The 25,968-nt window shown below is 37.8% G+C and overlaps 1 long non-coding RNA gene across 1 annotated transcript; it reads right to left on the reverse strand.

The window, feature by feature from the left end:
- Nucleotides 1–454: 454 nt before the first annotated feature.
- Nucleotides 455–23,359, reverse strand: LOC120316858. Its single transcript, XR_005559075.1, has 3 exons — nucleotides 21,939–23,359; nucleotides 3,189–3,269; nucleotides 455–1,984 (listed from the first exon to the last, which is right to left on the reverse strand). It is a non-coding gene; the product is annotated as an uncharacterized LOC120316858 (long non-coding RNA).
- Between the last annotated feature and the right edge of the window lie 2,609 nt (nucleotides 23,360–25,968).

Raw genomic sequence — 25,968 nt, forward strand, 5'->3', positions numbered from 1 at the left:
ATAAACTTTAGGGGAATGTGCCATAATTGACAAGATTTTAGCTGGCTGTTGGGAGAAAGGGAAGAAGACTAAAACTGACAGTACCAGTTAATGAGTTATCAGAAATTCTATTCATTGTTTTGTGTACTGTTTTCGCTACTTGAAGAATTCTTATGACCTTTCAGTAGGCATTAGAGCAATGGTTCTCAACCTGTGGGTCGGGACCCCATTTGGGATCGAATGACCATTTCACGGGGGTCACCAAACCATGCTGTCCGCCATTTTTTCCCTTTTCCCTAGCTGTCCTACTCCCTCTTATTGGTGGCCACACCCACTTGGGGGTCACCACAACATGGGGAACTGTATTATGGGGTCACGGCATTAGAAAGGTTGAGAATCACTGCATTAGAGGTTTAAATTACTTCTCTACAATTAATCAGCTATTCTGCACTTTTGACTTACAAAATTCTGTGGGTTTTTTTTTTTTTTTTTTTTTGGTAAATCTAAGCATTCTGGTTCCAACAAATCTTGTGCTTTCATACCATTATACATACATCCAAATAATTTTAAGTATACTTTAAGTAAGTATAAAATAAAAGTAAGTATATAGATACAGTAGCTTTCTCATGAGAACAATGAGAATTTTTCTCTAACTTGGTTTAAAGTAAAATAAAAACAATTGGATGATATAGTCATGAACTCATTGCCAGAATCTAAAATACTGTTTTCTGACATTTGTCAAGATTTGATAATTGTTTTAAAAAAATAATCTCAACACTCACAGTGCTACTCTGTTAAAAGTATGCTGTCATTTAGTGAGACATTAAAAATTGTATTTGTAATTGAAAAATTAAGCAAATTCTCAATATTTTCTACATATTCTCAAAATGTTAATAAATTAATAAAAGGTATATTACTTTTAGCATTAGTATAGTTTTAGTATAATGTTTTCAGTGCTCAATTCATATAAAATTCATATTAATATAATTAATAATTATAATGGGTGAGAAATTAATTTATTTTGATAGGAAATGAGAATCTAATAAAAGGGTTCCTTTGGAAACATTTTTATATAGTTTGTGTTGTTTCTTTCACCACAATGTCTGATAAATGAATGTAAAAATCTATGGTCATTAGTTGTTTTCCTCCAGTTGCAAATAATTTTTAATAGTCCAGCTGGTGAGAACATTTTGCAAGAGCAGTGATTTATAGTTAATTAACTTAATTAGCATTTGATGCAATCACCTTTTCCAGATCATGAACTGCAACTATTTCAGGATTATCTGGTTGTTTTTTTTTTAATTGAAAAAGGGAAACAAAAATAGATCAGAAATGATTTCAAGTGTGGCTAGAAATGCAGTCTCTTTTTAAGAAGTGATCTTGTTTTACTTAATTTAGTAATTAAAATAACATAAAAATAGTTATCTATATTTCTCCAAAAGATTTATAATAGCCTATGCTGTCCTTCCTTTAGTCTAAAACAGGGGTCCCTAACCGCCGATCCATGGATCGGTAAAGGTCCATGGCCCAATGGGAAATGGGCCATGCAAGCGGCAAGTGAACGTGACAGCTCCATTTGCACATTGTGAGATTAGGTTGCATGATCAAAACCAACCCCTTCCTTCTGCTGCCACTGCCTACTGCCACCGCCAGTCTGCAGAGCCAGAAAGATTGGGGAACGCTGGTCTAAAGTATCTTAGATTAAAACTGAATTCAGATTATGACAAACATTTTTTCCAAAATCATGATGTATTGAGAAACTGTCAAATAGGGTAAAATGTGTAATATCATGGTTTACAAAGTCCTGTGGCAAATCAAACAAACCATATTACAAATCAACACAGTGTACTCTAGTTAATGAAGGTTAGTAGTTGATTTACAGGTTGAATTGAAGAGTCCCTGTTGAATATTGTAACTCAGCCATGTCCAAATTAGTTCTTCCAGTATGTTGAAGAATCATTTTTTGTTATCCTTGGCCAGTATTGGTAGTTCTGATTGAATACATCTGGGGAAAAGAAAAATGTGAGAATTTACATTATGCATTATGGTACTATAAGATATATAATTATTTATGAGACTTATATATATCCTTTCTCAGTTGTACTTCAGATTGCTTTACAAATTCAATTCCTTGAGAAATCACATCTGTCCTAAAACACTTTCTTAGTTTTCAAGAATAAATTGTGCTCCCAGCACGAAGTGAGAAAATGAAAGTGAAGCTTTTGAGATTCAGACTCTTTTCCCTCATGTGAAAACCCTTATATAATTATTCTCTGCCAACTTGTAACTTGTTTCAGAGTTCATATTCAGCTGTTTAATTCCTTTCAGTATCTGAAATACATATGGTATATGATGTATCCTTTAGAATACTTAGATTCCCTTTTATGCTCAGAATACAGTATATTGCTTCTCTTTTTCACATTTTTCAGAAATTTTACGCAGGTGAAACAAATCCCTTTCAGTCATTGTTAATGCATCTGAACTTTAGCACTCATTTGCTATATATATCATTCTGACATTTTTTAAGTAACTACAAGGTGGAAAATTATCTTATTTGGTCCAAAAAAGTATTAAACTATTTAAATCTTTTTTCAAAGATCAGCCTTCTCAGTGAATTGTTCTTTTTTTTTTCTTTTCATAAAATGGAAATGAGTAAAACTCAGGCTGGGAGGGAATGAAGTCTAGAAAGTTGTAGATTCTAATATCTTACCCTAGCTAGGTTATTTATAATAACACTAGACTTGAGTGGCATATTTTTTTCTTTTTCTTATTTTTTTAAAGAATAGAATCAGTCATTCAGGAAGCAAATCTATTCCACCTTAAAAAAATCCCAAAGATTTGAATCCAAAATCAGCATTTGGTCATTTTGACAGTGAATATTACTGGTAGTCTTTTGGGCTGCATTTTGACAGTGGGCAAATTAAGTGGGAAAATAAAAGTGGTTTATTCATTTCCTCCCCTTTAACAGCAATAAATAAATGGCCTTGCTCCTTCCAGCAATGCCATCTCATCCTTTATGCTCCTTCCAGCAATGCTATCTCATCGTTTATGGGTTTTTGGAAGATCAGGAAATACATTACAATTGTCAGCCCTTCAGACATTGTCCACTCTTGTTGTATGATTAACATAGGGAATATTGGCTGTATTTAAAGCATAAGCAGAAAGCACACACCAATTTTAAGTATGTGTGGAAAGATTCCAAAGCTCACCTGTTTTTGTCATGTCACAATGTGGTTTTCAGGTCCAATTGCCTTGTTCCCAAGCCTATTAATTACTTGTGATGGATAAAGCTGCACAGAAATGAAAATTTAAAATAATAATGAAATACTTGGTTTGCTAGCCAGCATTCTGTAAAAGTGACATTTTTGATAGGGATAATGGTTACCATATATATGGGCTAATAGACAATCACCAGGTGATGTGAAGAGTTAGCATTTTCAGTATTTTTTTCCTAGCATATAGAATTGTCCCTAGGTTTTTCTGGCACTAATCAAATAGGTGTGGGCAATTTTTATCCTCTTTCTTTTATTTCTTTTCTGTCTCTCTTTGGCTCCTGTCTAGAAAAATAAGCATTCTAAATAGTATGCCTAAACTGTAACTGGAATTTGAAAATATAGTAATGTCAAAAATGAAACTTTGGCAGCTACGTGTCTCTTCATTTCAATGCCATTAGAGCAGTGGTTCTCAACCTGTGGGTCGGGACCCCATTTGGGGTCGAACGACCATTTCATAGGGGTCGCCAAACCATGCTGTCCACCATTTTGTTCCCTTTTCCCTAGCTGTCCTACTCCCTCTTATTGGTGGCCACACCCACATGGGGCTCACCACAACATGGGGAACTGTATTATGGGGTCACGGCATTAGAAAGGTTGAGAACCACTGCATTAGAGTAAGGCGGGGAGGTGTTGCTTTAGAATGGGTTAGATGGAGAAATGAAACCTCTACGGTTTCACTGAAAACCTTCAGAACCTGAAACTTTTCCAAGGACACTGCAGAAGGTGTGGAGAGGAAGCAGATGGTTCCCATAACAAAGTGAAATTGTTTACATGGACTACGTGAGAGGATGGGGGTTTGGTCGGAGAAATTATAGTTTAATTCTGGTGTCTGGGAACCTCAGAATTAGTTTTGCTTTGACATTACCATGCCATTAGCATTACCATTACTGTGTATTCAGTAAACAGAATGAACTTGGAGTTTTATTTGGATTCTCAAGCTGGCTGTCCTGTAAGTCTAAAGCACCCTTTACTTGGAAGCTCACAAAAGCCACAATGACAGAAAAGTAATATTATAAAAGCAATTAAAGGTACATTAAAGGAACATTGTGTTTAAAGTGAATGGTCTGAGCAATATTTCATCTACCTTCAGAGCACATTGGTGATCGCCTGGTGATTGCCCCTGATATTCTTCCAGTACACTATGTAGTTTTTGTTTTCCTATGTGAATATTCACACAAAATGCATCATAATGGCAGTGCTTGGTCTCTGTTTTTTAAAAGTACTAAAGAGATCTGACTAAACAGATTAGTTCTGGTTATTTATTTTTTAAAGCTACTTTACAGTTTTACAATTAAAGGCATAAAATACAGTATTTTGTTGGAATTATATTGGCTGGTGCAGAAAATTCCAGTAGATGTCACCATTTACCATATTTAATAAATACAGACTGTCACCTTTGAGGAAAGAAAATCATCAGCAAGAAGAAGAAAGCTCTATAAAACTCTGTTGTTATTTTTACTGACAATCAGGAATCATCAGTGTCAACATCAGCATGAGTATCTTGCTTATTCCTTGTTTATTTGCATTTTGCTTTGCTCTTTTTTCTTCTTTTCCTTTTCACAACTCATTTTAAATATTCTTGACTGTAGTCCAGACCTCTTTTTTGCCTCTGCTCTGCAACACCACACCAACTTTGACAGGCCATCCAGTTTTCTAGAGAAGAATGGAAGCTTGGAAGTTGGCAGGGTTAACTCTGACTTTTCTACTGATAATTGATCTATTGATCCTGACATGAATTGGAATTTCACCTTAGTGCTAGTAGAATATGACATGTTCTTTAGGAAGGGTTATTTTAAAGAACAAACATTCATTTTCCAAATAGATCTATAATTAACCCTGTAAGATGTCAAGCTTTGACAACTTCCTGAACTGAAAATGATCCCCCCCCCAAGTATGATGCTACAAACCTGCCTTTGGCAAGATTTATTAAGATGAAAGAGAACAGAAATTCCAGCAAGTGAACTACTTTTCAATTAAGAACCAATCAATCTCAATATATGTTAGCAATGAGACTTTCTTAGTCTTTTTTATGATGTCCTTACAATTTGCCAAAAGAGAGTCAGTTGTCGTCATTGATGACGGTAAAGTCTAATTGTTTATGGTTTTTGAATATTTGTAAGGTTGAGAATCTACAGATGCTGCTGTCTTATAAGGTTCCCAGGCAATTTTTCTTTCATGACCAGCATTTTCTCCAACCATCCATCCCACTCAGATTATTTCTGAAGCCCTTCTCCATTCAGATTTATTTAGCTACATGTTGATGTTGTTTATTGTTTGAAAACCAGATGCTATTTTATTATTATTTATTGAAATTTCTTTTTCAACATTTTTTCTGGACACTTCTGGATAATGAATATTACTCTACTATATCTTATTAGTCATTCTGCAAGATAGCTTAGACTGAGAGATAAATTATTAACCTGCCTGCTGAAAATATTAGTCTTTCAGTTGCATATGTTCCTATAACATCACAACCACATCTAGGCACAAAAGCAAAGAAAAGGTTTCATGCCAAAATGTTTCCACTCTTGTCTTGCTCAAATACCGAATACCAAAAAAGAAATGACTTCAGAATCTCTCCTCTGTTAAGCTGTAAAATTTTACGTCTTAGAGCTGCCAGTTTAATCCATAAAGAACCAGAGTTTTTAACTATGTAAAGGTAAAAGGAGACCCCACAGATTTTATTCTGCTAATTGTTACTGACTGTAGGGGGCAGTGCTCATCTCCATTTCAAGGCCATTGAACGAATGTTGTCTGAAGACATTTCCACAGTCATGTGGCCAGCATGACATCACGGAGTGCTGTTACCTTGCTTTCAAACTGCTAGGTTGGCAGGAGCTTGAGCGAGGAGGAAGGACAAACACACCACATGGCGCTCAGGTCTTGAACCTCGGCTGTTGGCTTTCCAGCTGACAAGCCCAGTTTCTTAACCACTGAGTCACCATGCTGCCCTTAACTATGTGCTCTTGTTTAAACCCTTTCTTTGCTAATAATATAGTCCTATCAAGGTGCTATTCTGTTGTTGTTTTGATGTTTATATAATTGTCAAATTTTGTCCAGAGAAACCGTGATATTAATGACTGATGCTATTCTGTTCTTAATTTTTTCATGCCTTTGCCACTTGAAAAAAAAACCCATTGTGAAAGAGATAAGTCTGCCTTTAGCCTAGCTCCACAATTAAGGCACTCATCACAGTATTTGTCAGGTGCAATATTGTCAGGTGAAGCTTGCAGGTCTTTTGCATTTTTCATTATCAGCATTATGCAGGTTATTGATGTTTCTTCCTTCAGTTTTACAGTGCTGCTCATCTTCTTCCATCTTCTACAGTTTTCCTTACTATAGGTTGAATAAATAAGGAGAAAGTATACAGCATTGTTTCATTCTTTTGCCAATCTGAAGTCAGTCGGTTTCACCATATTCTGTCTGTATTGTGCCTTCCTGACTAGTATATAGGTTAGTATGAAAATAGAGATGTTCTGGTATTCCCATTTTTCTAAAGACATTTCACAGCTTGACACAATCAATAAAACCAAAAGTTTTTTTTATATTCAATGAAGCACATACTGGTATTCTTTCACTTTCTCAATATTTTGTAGTAATCTTATTTTTTGGGGGGGGTATTGGATTGAAGATTTACTTCTCTCCATTGGCATATGTTATTTTCCAAATTTGGTGACATAACTTGATTCTTCTGTTGCTTCCTTCCTGAGATTTTTATCTTTCTTGGCTTTGGCTTCTTTTCTTGGCAATTTTCACTGTTTATTCATTCTTCTGTTTTTCCATCTTTGGCATCTCTCTTCAGATTCATCCTTAATAATTTTAAATTCATTCCACAGTTCCTTTTCTTCTCCTCTATCAATAAGGTTCAAGATTTCAAAGCAATTCCTGATGTTAGTGGATAAATATACAGTATTAATTAATGGAAACTGATTAGCTTTTCTCTTCTTTAACTTAACCTGGAACTTGCACATGAGCAGTTCATGATCTGTTCCCAAGTCAGTTGACAGACAGACAGACAGACAGACAGACAGACAGACAGACAGATAGATATAGATAGATAGATGATAGATAGATAGATATAAATGGATGAATAGATAGATAGATAATAGAGGAGGAATGCAGAAAAAGAAAATCATCTGTCACTAATGGCCAAATTAACCATCTAACCCAGTGATGGCGAAACTTTTAGAGACCGAGTGCCCAAACTGCAACCCAGACCCCACTTATTTATCATTGAATGCTGGGGTTGGTGTGGCCCACTGGGTGGGTGTGGCCATTGGATGGGCATGGCTGCAGTGGGTGTGGCCACATTGATGTTGCTTGTGGGGAAGAGATGCCTGTGGGGGCTAGGTAGGGTTGGGGAGATCCAGGGGGTCTCTGGCAAGTGGGATGATGGGCAAGAGGTGGGAGAAGGGTGCTCTGTGAGGGTTGGGTGGGGGCAGCGAGAGAACAGCATTCTGCAAGGATTGGGTCAGGGTGGGAGAGAACAGCGCTCTACAAGGGTTAGATCAGGGCAGCAAGAGAACGGCACTCTGTGAGGGTTGGGTGGGAGTGGTAGAATGGTGCTCTGCGAGGGTTGGGTGGGGGTGGCGAGAGAATGGCGCTCTGAGGGTTAGGTCAGGACAGCAAGAGCAGGGCACTCTGCAAGGGTTGGGACCAGGTGGGAGAGAACAGCGCTCTGGGAGAGTTGGATTGGGGTGGTGGGAAAATGGTGCTCTGCGAGGGTTGGGTCAGGGCAGCGAGAGAACGATGCTCTGCGAGGGTTTGGTAGGGATGGTGAGAGAACGGTGCTCTGCGAGGGTTGGGGCAGGGTGGCGAGAGCAGGCGCTCTGCAAGAGTTGGGGTGGAGCAGTGAGAATGGCACTCTGCGAGGGTTGGGTGGGGGTGGCGAGAAAATGGCACTCTGCAAGGGTTGGGTGGGGGTAGCGAGAGAATGGCGCTTTGCGAGGGTTGGGTCAGGGCAGCGAGAGCAGGGTGCTCTGCAAGGGTTGGATGTGGACGTTGAGAGAACAACGCTCTGCAAGAGTTGGTTCAGGGTAGCAGTGGTGATGGAGTGCTCTGTTAGGGGGGGAAAGTACTGGCTGGCGGTGAGGCACTTCTCACTGCATACTTTTCCCTGGACATTTAAACCATTTTTAAAAACACAACAAGAGTTATATGTATCACGGAAAAGCCAACCCATAGCTGAATGGAATACGACGGCCTCCTTGAACTTACCATCTTATCGCACGTCAGAGCAAAGCCTTTCCTGCTAACAATAACTAAGACGGGTGTTTCCCATTTTAAAGTAACTCCACAAAACCCCACCCTTTCCCCTGAAAACACAACCTGCACGCCTCTGAAGCCGACGCTTAATCAGAAACCTCCCCAACTCTTGCAGAGTGCCCTGCTCTTGCTGCCCGACCCAACCCTCGCAGAGCACGGTTCTCTCACCGCCCCGATCCAACCCTCGCAGAGTGCCATTCTCTCACTGCTCTGATCTAACTCTCACAGAGTGCCCTTCTCCCGCCGCCCTGACCCGGTTCCTTACCTCCACCTGGCTTGTTCTGCGGCTTCATGGCAGTGGTATTGGGCAGAAGGTGGCAAACGGGGCTTGCTGAGGATCGAGCCGTGTTTGCCGCTGCCGCCACCCTTGGAGCCGGCGATCAACAGGGCCCTGTCATGGGAGGACTCGGGAACACTGGGGTCCAGCCCTATGAAGCCCACCTTCTTGCCCGAGCTGTCTAGATACATGCCCCCATTGCACAACTTCTGCAGTGGCAGTGGCAGCATGGAGGCCAATTGCAGGCTCAGAGTGGGTACAAGTGGACCAGCTGTGCAGGGCAGAGGTGCTGCCTTGGGCCGGAGCGGGACAGCGGCATGGCCGCGGCAGAGCTGGGTGGGGTAGCAGCGGTGGCAGCAACCGCTGGGTCGCTTTGGCTAAAGTAGCAGTGGCGGTAGCAGCAGCACGGAGGGGGTGAGGAGTGGCGTCCGCAATCTACCCAGCCTCCCTTCCGCCTGCTTTGCGCAGCTCTTCCTGGTCCCCTCGTGCCCGCTGTTAACCCTCCTGCCACCATAGGTTCGCCACCATGGACCTAACCTAATGTGGGGGGAAATCTGTAAGATAAGAAAATCACTTTTCAAGTCACCGTTCTTGGTGAAAATAAAGCTGCCAGTTTATCCATCCAATATTTAGAGACAAAAATATTGATTAAACAGTAAAAGAACAATAGGAGATAAGAAAAGCTTTGGGAAATAAATCCAAGTGACGATAACAAGGTAGCCAGTGATATCTCAATATACTATTGTGATTGTGATATCACCTTAACTATTTCACCTTTTCTGATTTTTTTAAGCACACAATATGCTATTTATATCTGATCAAATATTTTGCTGCTGTGTCCAATTGTAAACATATTTTAATGAGCATAGTTATTTGTATCTATAAATATAGATATATCGGATTGCACCCTGATACAGTATATTTACTGTAATACCCTGGATACTGTAATAAAGTAGTTTGTGCTTCAATAGATGGATTCATGTTACTGAAGGAACCCTACTTGGAAATTTCTTCAATGATAGCAGTTGTAGTTGGGAGACCACCAAAGGTCTTAACATAGAGGCTTCTTTCCCACAATCCTTTTCAGGGGGTACCAGGGATTGAACCTTTCAACTGTATAGCATTTGCTGTATTTCTGTACTACGGTGCTATTCATTTTCTACAAGTAACGTTGGAAAAGTCCTGATGATGATCCTAGTGCTGGGGCAGGATAAATATGGGACAAGTTGTCTGAGTTTTTCTGGATTCAGGTTATTTCGTGATTTATCAGTCTATCCTCTATTAACTACTAAATCATTAAACCACTTGAATCCAGACAATATCTACTCCTTCTTTGCTTCTAAGATATAAGTTTCCACACATCTTTTTTTTATTGAAAATTTTTAAAATTTTACAAAATAAGAATAAACAACCCTCCCCAACCCACCCCAACCCTCCCACTCCCTCCCTCAACTTTCCCAGAGCCGAATATAGGCTTAATTAAATTTTCTTGAATTCTTAAAAAAAATATATAAACCATAGATAAGTCTAAATACATTACTTAAACTACTAATAGAATAATTAACAATAATATATATATATAAAAAAGAGATAAATATTAAAGAAAAAAAAGAAAATATTTTAAAAAAGAAGAATAAAGAGAAAGAAAGAAGAAAAGAAATATAAGAAAGTAAAATAATAATAAAACATATAAAGAAAAAGAAAAAATAATACAATCTATAAAATATTAAAATTTGTATATAAATTATTGATAAACTAAGTAATATTTTTTTATATCCAACTTATGTTGTATAAAATCTATCCATTTTTCCCATACCACAAAAAACTTCTCTTGCGATTGATCCTTTAAAAAAGCCGAAATCTTTGCCATTTCCGCCAGATAGGATACTTTAAAAAACCACTCTTGCAAAGTAGGCAAAGATTCCTTCTTCCAGTATTGCCCTACTAACAACCTTGCGGCTGTAATTAAATTTAACATCAATATAACCTCCTTAGTATCACAATCGGTAACAATACCTAGCAAAAACAATTGTGGGGTAAATTTTACCCTCCTTCTAAAAATTCTTTGAATATTCCACCATATCTTAATCCAAAAGGCTTTTATATTTTTACACGACCACCAAATATGGTAATAAGTAGCATCCAAACAACCACATCTCCAACATTTGGGCTGTAAGTCGGGATACATACGAGACATTTTTTGTGGATCAAGGTGCCATCTATAAAACATTTTATAAAAATTCTCCCTTAAGTTCTGGGCTTGTGTAAATTTAACATTTCTCACCCAGATGATTTCCCAGGTATCTAGTAGAACTGGTTCACCAAAATTTTGTGCCCATTTAATCATACATTCTTTAATTAATTCTGGTTCTGAGTCCAATTCTACTAGCAACCCATAAATTCTCTTAATATGAGTTCGTCTTTGATCTTTTACTTGTTTAACAAAATTTTCATCTTCTCTAAGCAAGCCCACATTACGATCTATCTTCCATCTGTCCGCTATTTGTCTGTACTGAAACCATGAATATATAATATTTTCTTGTGCTAAATCTTCCAAAGATTTTAACTGCCAAATTTTACCATCCCATCTAAGCAATTGTGCATAAGAAACACTATCCATCTTAACTCCTCTCCTTATCCCCTCTATCGCATGCCAAGGTATAGCCCATAATGGTATTTTAGAATCACTTCTGTAATATTTCCTCCAAACCCGAAGTAGAGAAATCCTTATAATATGGGATTTAAAAACCCGGTCAACTTTTTTATTAAAAATTAAATAGCCATGCCATCCAAAAAGTAAATCCCAACCCTCCAAGAGGAGTATTTCTACATTTGTTAAATTAACCCAATCACTAATTAATGTTAAGGCCACAGCATCATAATACAATTTCAAATTTGGTACCTTGAGTCCACCTCTCTCACGAATATCTTGTATAATTTTAAGCTTTACTCTTGGTTTTTTCCCCGCCCAGATAAATTTATTGATACCTTTCTGCCATTCATTTAAATTGACCTCATTCTTTAAGATAGGTATCATTTGAAATAAGAAAAGGAATTTAGGCAGGACATTCATTTTAATCGCCGCAATTCTTCCAAAAAGAGATAATTGCAACTTCTCCCAATTTTTCAAGTCTCTTTGTATCCTGACCCACAACCTTTCATAATTATTTTTATACAATTTTACATTAGAGACAGATAAACTAACCCCCAAATATTTTACCTTATCAACAACCTCAAAATCTGTCAGATTAACCAAAGTCTGCTTATCCATATTAGTCATATTTTTGGGTAGTATTTTAGTCTTATTGTTATTAATTTTAAAACCCGAAACCCGTCCATATTGATATATCAATTGTAATAACTCTATTACGGAGTGAGTAGGTTGGGACAGGGTAACCACCAAGTCATCTGCAAAAGCTCTTAGTTTGTATTCTTTTTTGTTAACTTCTATTCCTTTTATTTGCTGTGATTCTCGAATTTTAATCAACAATATTTCCAAAGTTAAAACAAACAGCAAAGGTGACAATGGACATCCCTGTCTAGTCCCCTTTTCTATTATAAAAACCTCTGACAAGCCCCCATTAACTATAAGTTGTGCCGTTTGTTTTTGATAAATAGCACCAAGAGCTTGTGAAATTTTTTCTCCAAAGTTCATTTTATCGATTAGTCTTAACATAAATTGCCAATTCAATTGGTCAAAAGCTTTCTCAGCATCTAGAAATATCAATCCTGCAGAGACTTGATTATTTTTATCTAGATATTCTAATAAGTTAATAATTTGTCTGACATTATTCTTCATATACCTTCCAGTTATAAAACCCGTTTGATCCTTATGTATAATCTGACACAAAACCCTCATAAGCCTATTAGCTAATATTTTTGCAAAAATCTTATAATCTACTTTTAAAAGAGATATAGGTCTATAATTCTTTGGTAGAGTAAGATCTTGATCTTCTTTTGGAATTAAAGATATAAAGGCTCTGCCCCATGACGGGGGGATCTCTAAACCCTGTAATATATTATTAAAAAGCTGTCTTAAAGGTTGAATCATCTCTTGTACCAAAGTTTTATAATAAATAGATGTCAAACCATCCGTACCCGGTGCTTTACCTAATTTTAGTTCTTTAATCACTGTCTCAATTTCCTCACTAGTAATTGGACTATTAATTTCTTGTTTCTGATCTTCTGTTAATTTAGGGAAGTTGGCTTCATTTAAATAATTATCTATATCTGAGACCTGTATTTTAGTACTCTTATATAATTTTTGATAATAATCTAAAAAAGATTTCTTAATCAACTCCTTCTGATATACCAATTTACCATTATGATTTATTTTATCTATAATTCTCTGTCTCTGTTGCTTTATGAGTTGGTAAGCCAACCATCTCCCTGGTTTATTAGCATTACAAAATGTATTTTGTCTCATATACAGTAAGTTAGTTGCAGTTTGATCAGCCATCAACATATTAAATTGTGATTTAAGCAATTTTATAGATTCTTTAACCTTTTCATCTGTAGGATTTGAAATCAAAATTTTTTCTTTTAATTTAATCTCATCTTCCAAATCCTTACGTTTCTGAATCTGCTTTTGTCTGTGAGTATTATTCATTTGTATCAAGATCCCACGCATGAAGGCTTTACCTGCATCCCATACCATTGACATTGATGTTCCCTTATGCATATTTAAAACAAAATAATCCTTTAAATGCTCCTTTAATTTTTGAACATTCTTTTCTTGTCTAAATAAGTTCTCATTAATCCTCCACGATCTCCTCTCCTCTTTTTCATCCGCCAACTCCATCCAAACTGGACTGTGGTCCGTCAAAGTCCTAGGAAAAATCTTAACATTCTTTACCCTAAAGTATAAATCAGTTGTAATCAAGAAAAAATCAATTCTTGAAAAGGATTGGTGTCTGTCTGAAAAGAAAGTCTCTCTCCTCCTGATTGCGTTCCCGCCAGTAGTCTCTCAGCTCCCAGTCCTCTTTCAAATCAAAAAAGGCTTTAGGTAGTTTAGCCTGTTTAAAAAAAGTAGAAGATCCTTTTTTGTCTCCTTGTATATCTAACACACCATTCCAATCACCCATTAATATCACAGATCTATAATCCAACAAAGTTAATTTCTGATGTAACAATCTGTAAAATTGTTCCTGTTGTTGGTTTGGTGCATACAACTCCACTATAAGTATTTTCTTCCCATATAAACCAACCTCAATCATAACATATCTCCCTTGAAGATCAGATTCTACCAAACAGGCTGATAAGTTTTGCTTAACATAAATGACTACTCCCTCTTTTTTCCCAGGAGCAGAAGATACAAAATGAGATCCCAAACGAGCATTGGCTAAATGTTTTTGGTCTTTAGATAAAATATGTGTTTCCTGCAAACAAATAATATCATTATTATGTTGCTTTAAGTAATGAAAGATTTTCTTTCTCTTTTGGGGGGAATTAAGGCCATTAGCATTCCAGGTCAGGAGCTTTACCATCTCCCTTAACCAAGAGCCTGCAGAAGACTGCTTGAAGATCTGCCATAGAAGAATGTGCTGCAGAACTCTTGGGTCTTGCTCCTCCCACCGGCAACGAAACAATTTCTTGAAGAGATTCTTTAACTTCTTTCTTCTGTTGTTCCTTTTCCTTGCGTCTATGTGCTGCACGGGTCATTCTTTGCTCTTTGATCTCTGTTTGTTGCGACCACTTTACCTGTGGCTTTCCAGCAACCATCACACCTTGTCCTTCAGACTGTTGTTCCACCTCTTTACCATCCAAAGCTTTCTGCATCATAAATGATGGTGAGCCTGCTCCCAGGACCGAACTGTAAAACTCCTTTGCTTTAGTAACTGTATTGAGTCTATAACGCGTCCCCGCATGGCTCACAACAATACCCGTCGGAATCTCCCATCTGAATGGCATCATTCTTGTTTTAAGTTCATTAGCTAGAAAAGCAAAATCTTTTCTCTTTCTTAAAATTTTAGATGGGATCTCCTTTAAGATAATGACATCTTGAGCAGCAATCTGAAACCTCTTATTATAGAAAGCTTGTATAATTTCATTACGCAGAGATCTCTTTGCAAAATAAATCACCACATCTCTTGGTAAATTCTTCTGTTTTGCGACCCAGGAATTAACTCTGTAAACTTTTTCCACTTCTCTAAGTATTCCATCTTTCTCCCTATTCAGAATAACAGCAAAGTCGTTTACCACAATTTCTGCCAGATCTTGTTGCATATCCTCTTTCAGACCCCTGATTCTTAAAGCATATTCCATTTCCCTATACTGAGACATAACAATGTCATCTTGTGAAATTTCCATCTTTTTTTCCATGCCTTCAAATTTATCTTCCAGGGTATCAACCTTTTCTTCAACCTCTTCAACCCTTGAATCAAGCTTCTCAACCACAGAAGCCAGTCCTGATAGAGCCATAACTATATCTTGCCTCAGAATAGTGTTATTCTGCTCTAACAGGTTCTTCATTTCTCCTCTGATTTGAGTTTTATTCTGATCTAAAAGCTCCTTCATTTCCCCTCTAATTTCAGTTTTGTTCTGATCTAAAAGGTCCTTCATTTCCTCTCTGATTTGAGATACAGCATTTCCCATTATATCTTTCATGTCTTGTACAGATAATACTGGCAGAGGAGGAGAAGATGGTGGTGTAACTTTAGGTTGTTGTACCGGTGTAGCTTTAGGTTGTTGTACCGGTAAGATCGCAGGGGAAGAAGCCACCTTAGGAACTGTAGAAGCTGCTTGCCTCTTTGAAGCCATTTTTTTAAAAAAGGAAAAATCTTATTTCCTCTTCTTCCTTCTTAAAGAAAATACAATAAAAAATCCTCTAGAAAAAAATAAAAAGCAAAGGAGAGTTTAAAAGCTATTTCAAAAACACAAAACCACCTTCTAAAAAAAGTTTAAAAAGTTTAAATAGAAAAAACTAAATAGTCCATAACATTCCGTTTGACTCGCTTTCTTCCGAGAAAAAAAAGCACTTTCAAATCGCCATTTTACTTTCACTCTCCACACAAGCAAAAAACAAAGAAAAAGAAAAGAAAATCAGCCTAAACTAAAAAGTAAATAAAAAATCAATAAGTCCAATCCTTTATCCAGCTCTGTCCGCTTTTAAAAATCACTCACCCGGTCATTTTAAGCGTGCGGAGATGGTAGCAGCGTTTCGCTTTGTTCCCGAAGGAACAGAGACAGCTGAGAGGCGGAGGCAGCCCGAACTCCGAGGGAGCTCTCTTTCTACCCCCCAGAAAAAAAATCCTGGGGGGTTTAAGAGGCTCTACCTCTATTCGGGTGATTCTCTACCCCCTCCCTTCACCCGGGAGGGGGATTTCGAGCCGCGGGACAGCTGATCTCTGCTGTGCTCCGCGGTTCTCATGCCGTCCCAGGAGGACGGCTACAATGTAGCCGCCATCATCGACGCTATCCACCGGAAGTTAAGATATAAGTTTCAAAGGGAGAAGGCAATCCGGAGTTTAGAAAGGATAACCAATTGTGTTATCCAATGAGCAGCTCCTTCATTGAAATTTGAACTCCATTTCTCCATTTCCTGTGCCAGACTCTTCACTCAAAGGGCAATGCAGTGTCAGTTCAGTGATTTTCCTCTTGAGAAGCAAGCAGGAAACACCAGTAAGGCACTTTCCAAACCCAGGAGGCTGGTAGCCTCCTTTTGAAGTGAATGGGAAAATGCACATCACCAATTAAAGAGCCTCTTAAAACCATTAAAGTCAGAGACTGACATTATCTAACTGCCCAGATGGATCTGAGAAGAAAAGATGAGCTAAAATTGCCTGGCACTCTTATTTAAAGTACCTGCTCTTTTCGGTAATGCAAAAGCTGCAAAGCTTCTGTTTGCAAGAAAGACGCAAGACTAAAATGGCAAAAGCCAGGCAGTTTCTAACTTTTTTTGTAAATTAAACATGATAGCCCTGAGATTGTCAGTAGATGCCTTGCAAGCACCATATGACTCCCCCAGGAATAATTTTATATAGATTATATAATTTTTATATTATTATACACATCTGTCCACATACATCTTTTATATGGTTAAAAATCTTGATTTTTTTTTACCAGACATGAATTTTTGGGAGAGAATGCCAAAATATTGTGCAAGCTCAAACAAGAAAATGTGAGAAATTGTGTAAAATCTTAAGAGTAAAATTGCTAGAACATTGTGACATTTCTACCATTTTTTTTAAAAAAATTGGCTCCTGGTTGCTGAACCTATAATAGTATATCTCAAATATTACCAAATACTACTTACATTTTATGTATGTATGTATGCTACTTTCATACAGTTTTCTTAACTTGAAGGAATTAGGCATTTTAATATATTCATGTAATGATAATTGAAATTGCTGAATGGAGTGATGGCTTTGAGTTATGCTTCAGCTGTGCCCCATATTTTTGCTTTGAGAAACATGGTTACATCCTCCGGTAATTAATTTACATTCCTGTGATAAGGAAGGTGTGAGCCTACAACATACCTCTGTATTTCCTCTGTACAATTAGAATTATGAATGCATGAAAAAGACCAATATGTAGAGCTTAATAGAATAGGTTGAAGGTTCATATGAAGCAAAATACCTATTAAATCTCTTTACAAAATACACTACCTAAATAAGGAAAAGAAATGAATGGTAGGAGTGAAATGAGAGCAATATACAAATGCATGGTGGGTGTTTAGTATAATTTTGTCCTATATTATGAGAAAATTACTTGGACAGGAAAAGAGTATTTGGTCATTGTTGACATTCTTTCAAACACACTGTCCTCTTAAATTCTGTAGATTTGGCAACCCATAACATTCTTATCTGGAAAATTGCATGAAACATGCAGCAGTTATGATGAATAGCCTTAGTCCAGTGATGGCAAATCTTTTAGAGATCGAGTGACCAAACTGCAACCCAAAACCCACTTATGCATCGTTGGGTGCCAGGTGGGTATGGCCCATTGACTGGATGTGGCCAATTAGATGGGTGTGGCCCATTGGGTGGGCATGGCTGCAGTGGTAATGGCAGATTGGGTGGGACTAAAAAGTTCAGTCAATCAATTCCAACTTTGCAAGATCTTTTTTTTTCCTGCGAGAAGTTCAAATTGACTGATTGAACCTTTTTTTTTTTTTTTTTTGCACACGACGGCGGAGGCCTAAAGCGAAAAGGTTTTATAAAACCCAGCTGAAGGCCTAGGACTGAGGCGACAGTGCACGTGCCCACAGAGAGGGCTCTGAGTGCCGCCTCTGGCACCCTTGCCATAGGTTTGCCACCACTGCCTTAGTCTCTATGAATTATCATACTTGCTTTTCAATACCTTTAAATACTGACAGCCATCACCACATCTGGATTAGGAAATTTCACAGTGTAGCTTGTGTTTTAAGTCATGAGTTGGCAATGTATACCTCGGTCCTCATTTTCCTTTTGGATGTAACTCATTTTCCTATAAAAATGTAATCCATGAATATGGTTCATCCTGAAAGGCCTTCCCAAATGCCACTATGTTTACCCAAGAGAGAGAGAAAGAGTGGTCTACCATTTACTCACAGATATGGCTTCTTGGTTTCTGGAAAAAGATTGTCAGCTCCTAAATGCCTGACAGTTTTTTTAAATCATCCTGGACCAATCATCACTCAATTTCACTGGATAACCATAGGCCCTTGAACTAAATGAGAAGGACTTAAATACCTCTGTTTACTTACATTATTGTTCGATATACCTTAGGTATACAATCACCTTGCTTTTATTTACATGTTTTCTTTTGCATTAGCTTAGTTTAATAATATTTATTTATTAAATTCATTTGTCTCCCATCTCATTTTGAAGCAACTCTTGGCTTAATAATAGCTTGCTGAATAAACCAAAATGACATGGATTGTACAATTTACTAAGCCAATGTCAAACAAATATGATTATGGCTATAGAACACCATAGAACTCAGCTACAGTGTCCTTTCTTCTTATTCCTACCTCTTCAATGTTCACTGTGTTGCTGTCATTTTTCCCCGAATTTGGATGCAGAAAAAGCAAGCTTTATTTCTTCTGTTTTGTTATAGAAGATTTACAAGCAGATTTAATGGATGATTGTGCACACTGTGAAATTATCTGCTATTCTCTGCCCATCCACCATCCATTTCCTGAAAATGCTTCAAGAACTAATGGAAGAGTGGATAGTCAATTTTCCTCCCTTGTCATTTACTTTCTAAAATTTGATTGGTAAATATAAGTATGTTGAGATGCCAAATGGGGTGGCCTCCCTGTTATGGAAGGCAAAGCAGGAATGCTATTTGAATAGAAATTGGTCAAATGGATCATATTCCTTCCATTCTAAATTTTCTTCAGTAAAAATGAAAGATGTCTCATATTCTAGCTGGAGATCACTTGCTGGATTTTTTTCTGATGGGCTTAATGAAGTTGTAGGAAATTGGAAAGTATTTTCTATACCATAATTAGTAAATTTGTATTGGAAGATACACAGAAAGGGCAGGCAAGCCACCACCTCCACAGGCACTTCCTAGCAGCCCCAAGGCTTCTCAAGTTTAAGATGGGTGGAATTCTGGGACTCCCAGAATTCTCCAACAGCTTTATTAGAATATACCTCTCTGTCTCAAGCAAAAGTGCATGGATTTTGGAGTTCAGATAAGAAGAAACTCCACCCTACCGTTATCTTTTCTGGAGAGAAAAGCAGTTTGTCTTTAAAAAAAAAAATCCTACATTACCAGACAATAGATTGGAATCCATTGAATTTGACTATCTCCATGCAGCTTCAGGATTAATTTGGAATCCTGTCTCAATTTACATTTTACATCTTCATTAAATTTTGCCAAAGAAGAGGAATCAACCAATACCAAAGAGGATTCTATGCCATTCTATATCCAACCTATTGAGACTCCTGATGATCAAAAAGTGACTTTAACTAAACCATATACAATTTCAAAAGTAATAGGAATGGATGCGCAAACACAATTTATTGAGAACTATGACAATTTTGATAACCAACTACTAACCACAAAATTGGACATAATTGAGTGTCTTACTCAGCAGAATCAAATGTTGAGATCTGAATTTTTAAAGCAACAGGGGATCAATTACAAAGGAGTCAGGTTCCTAAAACAGAGGATGGGACTTTTTTTTTTTACTCAAGTGATACCACGAGGAATAAAAAGAGATTCATTTGTTGATATAGAGGCTCTGTTATGGAAACCTGTTTGGTACAAAAAGAAAGCTAGAATAAGACTTAAGAGTGTGACCTAAAATTGTATGCAATGGGTTAAAAAGGCTCTTTAGACATGGATTGACTTAAGGTTTAAGATTTAGAATTATAAGTGGGAGGAAATGTTTTGGTTAGTAGAACATATATTTGAGATATAGACTGTATTTTTTGAATTAATGTGTTTATTTTATGTATGATAATTATTTTGTAGTGGAAAGAGAATAAGAAAATGGATTGTGTTAATAGAAGATATGGTATTAGTAAATGAGGAGATACTAGAACAAGAATAGAATATGTTCAGGAAATATAAGAATGTAGTTGTGGGAATAATATGCTTTTCTTTTTTTTTCTTTTTTTAGATATTATAATTATTATGTTATGAATAGAGGGAAATTACAGATACCCGAAGTTTAAATAATAAGTTTGGTAATGGCTAATTGAAATATAGTAATTGGAATTTTGTAAAGCTTAAATACAGGATTGGGATTTTTACAATTAATGGCTTTTCATAAATTTTATTGATTGATTTCTAGTACATTTGTATTAGTCTGAATATGTTACATGATTGGTGGGAACTAGAGGGAATTTTTAACGAGTTAATTTGAATTATACATAAATGTGTTGGTTTTTGTAATTGACTACCCCATCACCACGCTGTTTCCTAAGCACCTTGTTGTAAAAACTGAAAAACTTAATAAAACTTGCATTAAAAAAAAATTGCCAAAGAAGGAAATATTGATTGAAACATTGAATTTGATATTTCCAAGACACTGATGGAGGAGACACTAACCATGATTTGCTTATTCTTCCTAGAGGGACAGTTGAAACCATCCATGTACCTTATAGGACCCAAAGCAGATTATTGCAGCATTTCATCTAAAGAACTTTTTTCTCTTTTGTACCTAACCACAGTATAAACATGTTCAAACTACATTTTTTTTCTTTATCCTTCTATGTCATCATAACCTTGGTTCATCTGTCCTGCAGCAAATTAGTAAGACAGACTTGAGTCATCTTCAACTACATTAGCATTAAAATAATTGTCTCTACCTTATTCTAGGAGTAGTCTCAAAGTATACAAAATCTGCTTGTCTTTATCACCCATTATCTTACAGAGAAGCCAGGTGACTACAATAACAAAAGCAATAGAAGCAAAATAAAATTGGCAACAGGGACAAAGTTTCTCTCATGTCAGGACAAGCTTTCCTGTGACTCAAGGACAGGGAAAACTGCTTTAGGGAAAGTTCTGTGATTGTAACCTTGTGAAGAAGTGTCTCAACTTCTCTTTTTTCCCTCTTCTGGTGTTGAAAAAAAGAATTGCCTGCTTGTTAACACAAAAGCTAATTAGTTATTTAGTAACCCTTAAGTCATATGTAATAAAGGTATGACCTTAATATGGATCTTGATTGTGTTGTCCCTTTTTTTCTGATGATCAATTTGGTTGACGGAAGAAGCAAAATGTGATAGGCAACTTTGAAAAATCTTTGGCTGTGAATACATGTTGACATAACCATATTTTGGAGGCATTGGCTAAAAGAGATTTCATTTGCTCAATAGTCTCATCTGTATTTTGATTGCCTGCATTTTTAAAGATGGAGAGCAGATAAAACAAATGCTCTAATCATTTTATACAGCAGAGATAAAATGCCATTAAGACAAACAATGCTGGTAAATAATCAGCTTTCAAAAATCAGCCTTAAGGCACCAGATTGGCAGGGCTCATATAACCAGAGGTTAGTGATTCATTATCCTTTTTCTTTTATTGCTCTATTTATTAAAATAAATTTATTTATGGTTTTGCCTCACACATCTTAATCTTTGTCAAAGGTGCCAGAATTCTTTTGTTTAAGGAAAAATAGGATAATTAGTACAATCAGCAATGCCTTTTAAAACAAAGCAATCCTTTTCTGTTCCTTTTGATTTATTGATATTAAGGAATGAAAATACCTATAGGTAGTCCTTGACTTACGACCATGATTAAGCCTGTGTCACGATGTCTGTCGTCGTCCCGATGAAATAAATGCAGGAATGCAGAAACGAAGTGCAAGTCAGGTATTTTAATCCCTAACAAACAAAGTCAGCACTGGGAGTGGTTTGCTCCCAGTGCTTCATATAACAGTGACACACTCAAAACCCCACCCTCCGCCCGCTAACCACCATCTGCCCAGCTGTCTTCAAATGTCCATTTGTCTGGCCCTGACCCTCCCCCAGCTGAACCCCACCTCTCTGCCCTGCTTCCTGTGCATTCAAGATAGAGCCTTCTGCTGACGCGCTGCTTCCAGGCTCCTCTGGGCCCTCGTGGTCTGCCGCCGGCATTCCTCCTGGTAACAGTGAGTGTTCTGTGCTGCGCAGCCCCTGGTTCTGCTCATCCCCCCCCCCTTCATTCAGCTGTCGCACGGGGTGTCTGTGCTGTTGGAAAGGGCCCCTCGCCCGGTTCCGGCTTTTGCTGGCCTGTGCATATCGGCTGGGCTCCGCAATGGCCTGCTGTCGTCCGACGGTCAGCTGGGTGGCGGGGCAGCAAGGCTTGGGGTTTCCAGGTGCCGACTGGCCGGACTCAGCAGTGTCCTGCCGGCTTCCGACACCCAGCTAATTGGCGAGGCGGCGAGGAGTGGGTTTCTCTGGTGCCGGCCAAAGTGAGGGGCTGTGCAGTGTCGCAGCTGTGCACAATGGTGGTGGAGAGTTTTCCGAATTCCTCCCACCAGTGATTGGCAAGCCCCACAGGGCTTGACAGCCTGGAATTATGGTTGTAACTCAGGTAGTCATTTAAATGATCACCATGTGACTGCACCTGATTTTATGACCTTTGTTGCAGTGGTCATTAAATGAATGCAGCAATCATTAAATGAATCCATTATACCCAATGGAATTTTTTACTGGAAACTGGAAATAAATGCTGGAAACTGGAACAAAACACCAAAAGTCAGTAACATGACCACAGGATGCTGCAAATGGCCATAAATGCAAGCTGGTTGCCTAGTACCCAAAATGCAATCATATGATTGCAGGGTGAATGTGTGGCCGTCAGAACTTCAAAATTGTAAGTACCTTTTTGGAGGTTTTGTATTAACTTTGAATGGCTGCTAAGTGACGTGTTGTTAAACAAGGACTACCTGTAGCATGATACATACACACACGTGTGGTTATAGGAAAGCTATTTTTGAGAATACAGATGAAGTTTTTGAATAGTAGTACCAGAATACTATTCTAGTATCTTCGTTAGTATTAGCTCACAAGAGTAAAGAATTTAATAATTATTAATTGATGAACTCACATAATTTTAGAATCATGAAATAGGAAACAACTGAATATCTGTTAGCTTACTAATGGCTAGCTCTGCACATATTTATATCAATAATACTTAGACATATATACCCCTTCACAGTGCTTTACAGCCCTCTCTAAGCAGTTTACAGACTCAGCATATTGCCCCCCCCAACAATCTGGGTCCTCGTTTTACTGACCTCGGAAGGATGGAAGGCTGAGTCAACCTTGAGCCATTCAGAATCAAACTCCTGGACTGAGCAGTGAATTAACCTGCATTAGTGCATTCTAACCACTGTAGCACCATGGCTCCGTTTATCTATTTAATCCAACCTTTGCAAAAGACAGGTCATTAGAGAAATCACTTACAGACACCTATAAAGTCATCTAGTACAGTTCGTCCTTAACTACCTAATTGGATCAGAATTATCATTGGTAAGTAAAATGGTTGTTAGGCAAAATATCAATGACTGCACTGCCTTAGTGACTGTTCTTGTCCTCTTATGGTTTCAGATACTGACTCACACACAGTTGCTATATTAATTCACAATTTACTCAGTTTATTCAAGATCAAAGAGATTAAAACAGTAAAAGCAGGCAATCTGAATACTCTGCCAAGGATGGGAGACCAAGAACAACATGTGTTAGTTTCTTTATCAAGTAATTGCCAACTTAGACAAACAAGCTAATAGGAAGCAATAGCTTAACCAAGAAACCACCAAAAACACTCCTACCAACACTGATAGGGCAAGCCAATTGTATATAAACAGAGCAAACCCCACTTTCTTATAGCATTGATGATGTTCTCCAAAGTGCCTGAAGGCAGGACAAGAAGCAACAGATGGAAACTAATCAAGGAGAGAAGCAACCTAGAACTAAGGAGAAACTTCCTGACAGTTAGAACAATTAACCAGTGGAACAACCTACCTCCAGAAGTGGTGAATGCTCCAACACTGGAAGTTTTTAAGAAGAGACTGGACAGCCATTTGTCTGAAATGGTATAGGGTTTCCTGCCTGAGCAGGGGGTTGGACTAGATGACCTCCAAGGTCCCTTCCAACTTTATTATTATTATTATTATGGATCATCGCACAGTCAGCCAGATGTTCAGACTGGATTTGGCATTTTGTCTACCTATCGAGTCCTTACCCAGGACCTGGGATAGGCAGATGTGGATGTTTGATGGTATTACAGGTATCGTCGCAGGATGGAAGCAGTTCCTAACAAGGCCGCCTTTTGCAATTGACTAATAGCGAACTTGTCAATGCCAATGGTGTTCAAGTGGTGCTCCAGTTGTTTTGGGATTGCACCCAAGGAGCCTATGACTATTGGTACTACCCTTGCTTGCTTTTGCCACAGTCTTTCTATTTCTATTTGGAGGTCTTTGTATTTTGTTATCTTCTCCAGTTCTTTCTCTTCTATTCTGCTGTCTCCAGGCACTGCCACGTCCACTATCCAGACTTTTTTGTCTTTCTTATCGACAATTGTTAAGTCTGGGGTGTTATGTTGCAGGTGCTTGTCTGTTTGAATTCTGAAGTCCCAGAGCAGTTTAATTTTATCATTTTCTATGACTTTCTCTATTTTATAATCCCACCAGTTTTTGCTTACAGGCAAATGATATTTTTTGCAGGTCTTCCAATGCACCATTGTTGCTACTTTGTCATGCCGCTGCTTGTAGTCAGCCTGTGCAATCTTCTTGCAGCAGCTTATCAGGTGGTCCACTGTTTCTTCAGCTTCTTTGCATAGGCGGCACTTACTGTCTGTTGCTGTCTTCTCAATTTTGACTTTGTATGCATTTGTCCTTAAGGTTTGGTCTTGTGCAGCCAGAATTAGTCCCTCGGTCTCTTTCTTCAATTTTCCTGCTTTTAGACATTGCCAGGTCTTGTTATTATCTGCTTTCCCAGCTATTTTTTTCATGTATTCGTCATGTAGTGCTTTGTTTTCCCATGCCTCTATTCTGTTCTTCATTTGGTCTTTCTTGTAGGCCAGTTTGGTCTCTCCAGTAGTCAGTAAGCCTTCCTGATATACTAATTTCAATGCATCTTCACCATTGTTCTTCAGATATTCTTCCAAAGCCATTTTTTCTTCTTCCACCATCTGATGTACTTTTAGCATTCCACACCCACCTATTTGCCTTGGTAGATAAAGTCTGTCAATGTCACTGTGTGGATGAAGGGCGTGATTCATTGTCATTATTTTTCTGGTCTTCCTATCCATTGCTTTTAGTTCTGCTTGAGTCCAGTCCACTATTCCAGCTGTGTACCTAATGACTGGGATTGCCCAGGTGTTGATTGCCTTTATGGTATTTCCTCCATTGAGTTTGGACTTTAAGATCTTCTTCTTGATGTATTCACCTCTAACCTTTTTCTTGACTTCAGTGTGCTTAATGTTGTCAGCTTAAAAGATACTCAAGTATTTGTAGTACTGTTCTTCATCCAGACTCTTAATGTTATTTTCATTGGGCATCTTGATTCCTTCAGTTTTCACTATTTTTCCTTGTTTGATAGCAAGTGTGGCACATTTGTCCAAACTCCATTACAATATCTTGGCTATATATACGGACAGTGTTAAACAGCGATTCTATTTCAGATGATGTTTTTCCATACAGTTTCAGATCATCCATGTAAAGGAGATGGGATAGTCTGGCAGATGTTTTTGATGTTTGATAGCCATGTCCTGAGTTATTCAGTATTGTTGACAGAGGAAACAGTGCAATGA

Source organism: Crotalus tigris, unplaced genomic scaffold (genome assembly GCF_016545835.1).
Source record: "Crotalus tigris isolate CLP2741 ecotype Arizona unplaced genomic scaffold, ASM1654583v1 scf7180000019496.3020429, whole genome shotgun sequence".
Classification (NCBI taxonomy): domain Eukaryota; kingdom Metazoa; phylum Chordata; class Lepidosauria; order Squamata; family Viperidae; genus Crotalus; species Crotalus tigris.